Genomic DNA, 6,604 nt, shown 5'->3' on the forward strand with positions numbered 1-6,604 from the left:
TCTAAGTGGTCATAAAAAGTGCGTGAGGAAATAAACTGTTAGTGGAACGCAGAAGGGGTCCTTGCAGACCCAGCAGTCAGCCATCCAGAACAGCAGCCATGGCTGGAGAAGGAGTCCCCTCCTCCTTGCAAAAAAAAGTGGGAGGGTAGCCTGTGTGGACAGGGTCCTGGGGCATCACCCCACCTTGCCCCGCACACTGTCTAGTTTTGTACAGTTTGTAAATAAACTCTTTGGTATTGGTTCCCACCACCAGCAGCGGTACTACAACTTAGCTTCATTCTAGGAAGGATAACAGGAGGGAACAAAGATGATGCTGAAAACGATGATGATGATGGCAGCTAACACTTACTAGATGCCTAGTGATGGTCTGGAAACATATATATCACTTAAGCTTCACAAGAAGCCTACCAGGTAGATACTGTTATTCTCCCATTTTGAAGACATGGAAACTGAGGTATAGAAAGGCTAAGTAACTTGCCCAGGACCGCACAGGTAATAAGTAAGAGAATGAGGACTTCAATTCTGGCACCGTGTTCCCAGAGAGTGAGTTCTTCGTCACTGCACTGTGCTGGGTCTTGACACTTCCAAACTAGGATCTGAGCCCTAAGACAGTGTTTCTCAAACTATGATTGTGACTCATTGCATTGTGGAATCAACTTAGTGGGAGCCACCCAACTTTACTTTTTTAAACATGGAATAGAGTAGAAAACAAAATATCAAAGTGATCACAGGCAATAATGAAAGTATTATTTAAGGAAATTGTTTCAGTTTTCTATTTGTATATGTATGGTCTGGGTCATAGCATAAAATGTATTTCTTACTGGGGGTAACAATCAAAATCCTTTAGAAGTCAGTGCCCTAGACAGAGGTGGAGACTAGCCCTGGGGGCTTCAGGAAGCCATGGTGCTTGAGAAAGTGAGAAGCTGTGGTCATGCTGTTAAGAACAGTCTGCTTCTGAGTAAAAAGAGACACTAATGCCTTCAAGGGTCTAGTCGCACAAACTAACCCCATCAGAGTCTCCATCCTCCCAGTGGAATACCCAAGGCCAGGAGGAAGGTCCTCTCCCACCATCCTTGTTCACCAAACTCTTGAACTCACCTTTCATTCTCTGATAAACTGTATTGATCCAAACCTCCATCCTTAGCACCTTAGCATTTGCTTGGATTTCTCTCCCATGTCTGGTTGAATTCATTCCTATGCATTCTTTCACACTCAGCTCAGATATTAAGTTCCCTGACTCTACCAATACATTTGTACTTCTTATATGCATTGGTTACCACATAATTATTTGTTTGCTTATCTCTCTTATCTATCTATTAGACTTGAAGTTCCTCACAAACAGGAACCAGTTGTGTCTCAGGCTGTGGCTGCTCCAGAATTTCTGTATAGGATAGAATTAGAGGCAGCAATCTGATTGAAAGAACATCCAAAGGTTATGCCTGACCAAGCAGTGGTGCAGTGGATAAAGCATCAACCTGGGATACTGAGGACCTGGGTTCAAAACCCTGAGGTCACCGCTTGAACATGGGGTCGCCAGCTTGAGCACAGTGCTGCCAGCTTGAGCATAGGATCATAGATATGACCCCACGGTTGCTGGCTTGGGCCCAAACGTCTTCGGCTTGAAGCCCAAGGTCGCTGGCTTGAGCCCAAGGTCGCTGGATTGAGCAAGGAGTCACTGGCTTGGCTAGAACCCCCTGGTCAAGGCACATATGAGAAAGCAATCAATGAACAACTAAGATGCTGCAGCTATGAGTTGATGCTTCTCATCTCCTTTTCTGTCTGTCTCTATCGATTGCTAAAAAAAATAAAAAATTAAAAAAAATTCAGGGTCCTTGTCTTGAAGCTTGATTTGCATACTATTTACTGACACTGTATATGGACCCAGAAAGCACTATCAATTGTACATGTCAAAAAATGGAGATGGCTGATCCAGATAATAACAGAGACCAAAAACCACCTTCAAGACACCCCTGGGTCCCACTAATCCCCAATGCCTGCTACTGAAAAGTGAAAACTCCAATTATGTGCTCAGCATGGGGTTAGTCTCCAATAAGTAGAAAGCAGCTCCTACATTGAAAGGGTTTACACACCAGTTGGGAAGCACATGAAATGAAATGACAATGGCAATGGTTCTTAAATTTTCAATTTCTATCTAAATCCTGAGAATTGTTAAAATGTACACTTCTTTCCTTTGGATATTTTTTTTTAAGTAAGAGAGAGAGAGAAGGACAGACAGAAAAGAAGACAGATGAGAAGCATCAACTCATAGTTGAGGCATCTTAGTTGTTCATTGATTGCTTTCTCATATGTGCCTTGACCAGGGGGCTCCAGCCAACTCAGTGACCCCTTGCTCACACCAGAAACCTTGAACTCAAGCCAGTGAACTTGGGCTTTAAGCCAGTGAAACTTTGGGCTCAAGCCAGAGACCATGAGGTCACATCTATGAGCCCATGCTCAAGCCGGTGACCCCATGCTCTAGCTGGTGAGCCCACACTCAAGCCAGTGAGTGACCTTTGGGGTTTCAAGCCTGAATCCTCACAGTCCCAGGTCAACGCTCTACCCACTGAGCCACCACCTGGTCAGGCTTCTTTGAGTATTTGTAAATAAAAATAATTGACCAGACTTACTGAAATATTATCTTTTGAGGATGTTGCTTGCATTGCACTTTTTAACAAGCTGTTCTCCAGGGTTTTAGACACCAATCGTGACTATAGCTTGAGGAGTTCTGTACAATTAAGAACTAACCATCAGCAGTATCTCCAAGGGCTTTCACTCTTTTTTTTAATGTTTTATTGATTTTAGAGAGTGGAAGGGAGAGAGTAAGAGAGAGAGACAAGAATATCAATCTGTTCCTGTATGTGCCCTGACCAGGGATTGAACCGGCAACCTCGGTGTTTTGGGATGATGCTCTAACCAAGTGTCCCCAAACTACGGCCCGTGGGCTGCATGCAGCCCCCTGAGGTGATTTATCCGGCCCCTTGCCGCACTTCTGGAAGGGGCACCTCTTTCATTGGTGGTCAGTGAGAGGAACACTGTATGTGGCGGCCCTCCAACAGTCTGAGGGACAGTGAACTGGCCCCCTGTGTAAAAAGTTTGAGGACCCCTGCATCAACTGAGCTATTTAGCCAGGGTGGGGCTTTCACTCTTATCTACCATTAGGCTCCCCTTGGTAGAAAGTTTGGGAACTCCTGAGGTAGTAGTTAAAAACATATGCAAACTTTTAGAATTGTGCAACTTGTACTTATGAAGACCCTATCTACTATTAATTACCTCTGTGATTCTTGGTGAGTAAGCCTTTTGAAATCTTAATCATTTATCTGTAAAATGAATAACTAGTATAGCAAAACTATTTAGCACAGTGCCTGGCACATAGCTAATGTGCAATAAACAGTAGCTGGTGATATTCTACCCTTGCTCTCTGTAATGACCCTAAAGTCTGTTTCTTCTTCCTTATGATAATATTATCATATCTTCCTCCTGATACTGATATCATGGGCAACATTACTTTAAGTAAAATTTCCAGGTAGCTCCAATAATTACTTGGATGAGGCGTTTACAAATTCTCAAATTTGTTTCATTCTGTTATAAATGCTTTTTAGGCCTGACCTGTGGTGGCGCAGTGGATAAAGCGTCGACCTGGAAATGCTGAGGTCGCCGGTTCGAAACCCTGGGCTTGCCTAGTCAAGGCACATATGGGAGTTGATGCTTCCAGCTCCTTCCTCCCTCCTTCTCTCTCTCTGTTTCTCTCTCTTCCTCTCTCTCTCCTCTCTAAAAATGAATAAATAAAATTAAAAAAAAATAAATGCTTTTTAGTTTACCTATATTTCTCTTAAAATGTGATGCTCACTCTCATGTACTGCTTTTGTAAATCCAAATTAGCTTGGTAATTTTAGCAAACCATTTGGCAGTATATAACATGACTCTTAAAATGTCCATACCAGTCTCTGGCCAGTGACTCAGTGGATAGAGTGTCAGCCTGACTTATGGACATCCAGTGTTTGATTTCTGGTCAGAGCACACAGAAAAAAGCAACCATCTGCTTTACCCCCCCTTTCTCTCCCCCTTCTGTCTCTCTTCCCCTTCCATAGCCAGTGGCTCAATTGGTTCAAGTGTGGCCCCAGGCATTGAGGATAGCTCCTTGGAGCATGTCAGTCTAAGGAGCTAAAAATACCTTGGTTGATTCTAGCATCAGCCCCAGACAGAGGTTGCCAGGTGGACCCCAGTCGGGGCACATGCAGGAGTCTGTCTCCCTATCTCCCCTCCTCTCACTTATGAGTTGCTTATGAGTTGTTTTTATTAGGCAATAATGGGGCTCTGTGTCTAATAACCCAAGCTGGGCAGTGCAATCCTGTCAAAAATAGACATAGACACTCTCAGAGACAGTGACTGCAATTATATACTAACATGTGATTGAGTTAAATTTAAGTCTTAGCTATAATGCAGATGAAAATATATGCTTGAATTAGAGTAATTAATGCTAAATGTATTGCACATTAATTTGCCTTGAGTATAACTTCAAATTATCATAAGTCATGGCAGTTGTAGGGAGTCTGTTTCATGAGTACATATTCTGTGTGCATAATGAAACTTTATTTATTATTATTATTATTATTATTGACAAAGATAGGGACAGACAGACAGGAAGGGAGAGAGATGAGAAGCATCAGTTCTTCGTTGCAGCACCTTAGTTGTTCATTGACTGCTTTCTCATAGGTGCCTTGACTGGGGGCTACAGCAGAGCGAGTGACCCTTTGCTCAAGCCAGCAACCTTTGGGCTCAAGCCAGCGACCATGGGGTCATGTCTATGATCCAATGCTTAAGCCAGCAACCCCACACTCAAGCTGTTGAGCCCACACTCAAGCCAGTAACCTTGGGGTTTCGAACCTGGGTGCTCTGCAAGCAGCCTGACACTCTATCCACTGCACCACTGCCTGGTCAGGCTGCATAATGCAACTTTAGATACACTCTTCGCTCCCAACCCTCTCCTATTGCTAGGTGTTGTGAGTTTACTAATTCTTGGCCAGGAAATGGAAATATTCAATAGTACATATGGTTTCCAGGAAGTGGTTTTAACTGGGGGAAGGTGCTCTTTTTCTTCCCTTTCCTATCTCTTGCTGGATTGACTGTGGGTGTGGTGGATGGAGCTGTAGCAACCAATATGATTCCTAAAGTGAAGATAAGAAGTTTTGTCTGCACCTCAAAAAAGCAAGGGACTATGAAGTGTCAGACAGTGCTCCGCATCTTGAATGCCTAGAATTTCAGGAGAATTTAAGGAAAACCAAAAAATTTTCAGCCTTTCTTGCCAATGTTGGGAAAGCTTTTAGAACTATGGTTTAAAATTAAATTAATGTATAAATAGGGGGGAAAGCTCAGTGGGTAAGGCTGTGGATCAGAGAAAACAGGGACTCTGAGATCATGCAACAAAAGCAGAAGCAGCTAATGAGAACAGACAGGCGGAAAATGATGATGGACTATTTGGAAAACCTGAGTGCTACTGCCAACTAAGTGTATTATAAGCGATGATCAAGATTTTGTAGAGTGAACAGTCATTACATATAACATAGCCTTATAAAAACTATTTTAAACTTAAAAAAAAGAAGTATGAAATGGGGCATAACAGGGTGGCAGGAGTCTGGCTCCTTCACACTATGGGCACCGAACCTACCTCAGATACATGAAAGAGAAGTAAATCCTGTTTTTGAGAATTTTTTTCTGTCACAATCAAATCTAATCATAATAGATTTAATTTCTGTTTTCAACAGTAAAATATATATAAAATTTTTATCCTACCCCTATCCTGAGATTATAATAGTGCACCAGAAGCACTGGAATAATGGATATAAGCAGAAGGACTATGAAACTTGTTTTCTATGGGGGATGAATCATACTCACCAACTAAAATGAAGGGTGATAGGTTCCATTGTTGTTGTCTGCTGGGGGTAAGGAAGAGGGAGTCATTAGCCCAGGCTGAGTGAGAGTGACATTTAAAGTGAATCCTCAGCATAAGGAGTCTATTTCCAGGTATGGGCAGGGATGTGGGGAGAGGGAATAATAAGAGTCATATGGTAAAGACAGTGGTGTGTACAACTTCTAGGCAGTATTCTCTGGAAGGACAGGGTGTTTAAGGAACAGAATGTTATCCAGAGTGACCAGAGCACCATATGCAATGGGGTTGGCAGAAGATAATTCTAGAATGATCAGGCCATTGGCAAGGGCTTTGAGGATCAAACAAGGAATTTGGACCTCAATCTACAGGTGATTACAAGCCATCAAATAATCTGCAAAGAAGTCTATTCATAGCCTACCAGACAATGATCACACAGTTCCATATTCAGAACATTACTCGGTGACCAACAAAGTAGTGAAGGGACTTCTAACAGAAGTACAATGCCATTACAATTTTTTTCCAAGGGACTCAAACAGTATAGGGGGCAAGAGGTGAGAGTTGAGGAAAGGAGAGAGGGAAGGTAGGGAAGGACACACAGAGAGAGGAACAGACAGAGACAAACAGGATGTGTATGTGTGCATGTTTAATAGATACTGCAGCTGGTAAAAAAGGGAGAGGAGAAAGCCTGATGACTCGTATCAGAAAAAGATTTCAAAG

Source organism: Saccopteryx leptura, chromosome 1 (assembly GCF_036850995.1).
Source record: "Saccopteryx leptura isolate mSacLep1 chromosome 1, mSacLep1_pri_phased_curated, whole genome shotgun sequence".
Lineage (NCBI taxonomy): Eukaryota > Metazoa > Chordata > Mammalia > Chiroptera > Emballonuridae > Saccopteryx > Saccopteryx leptura.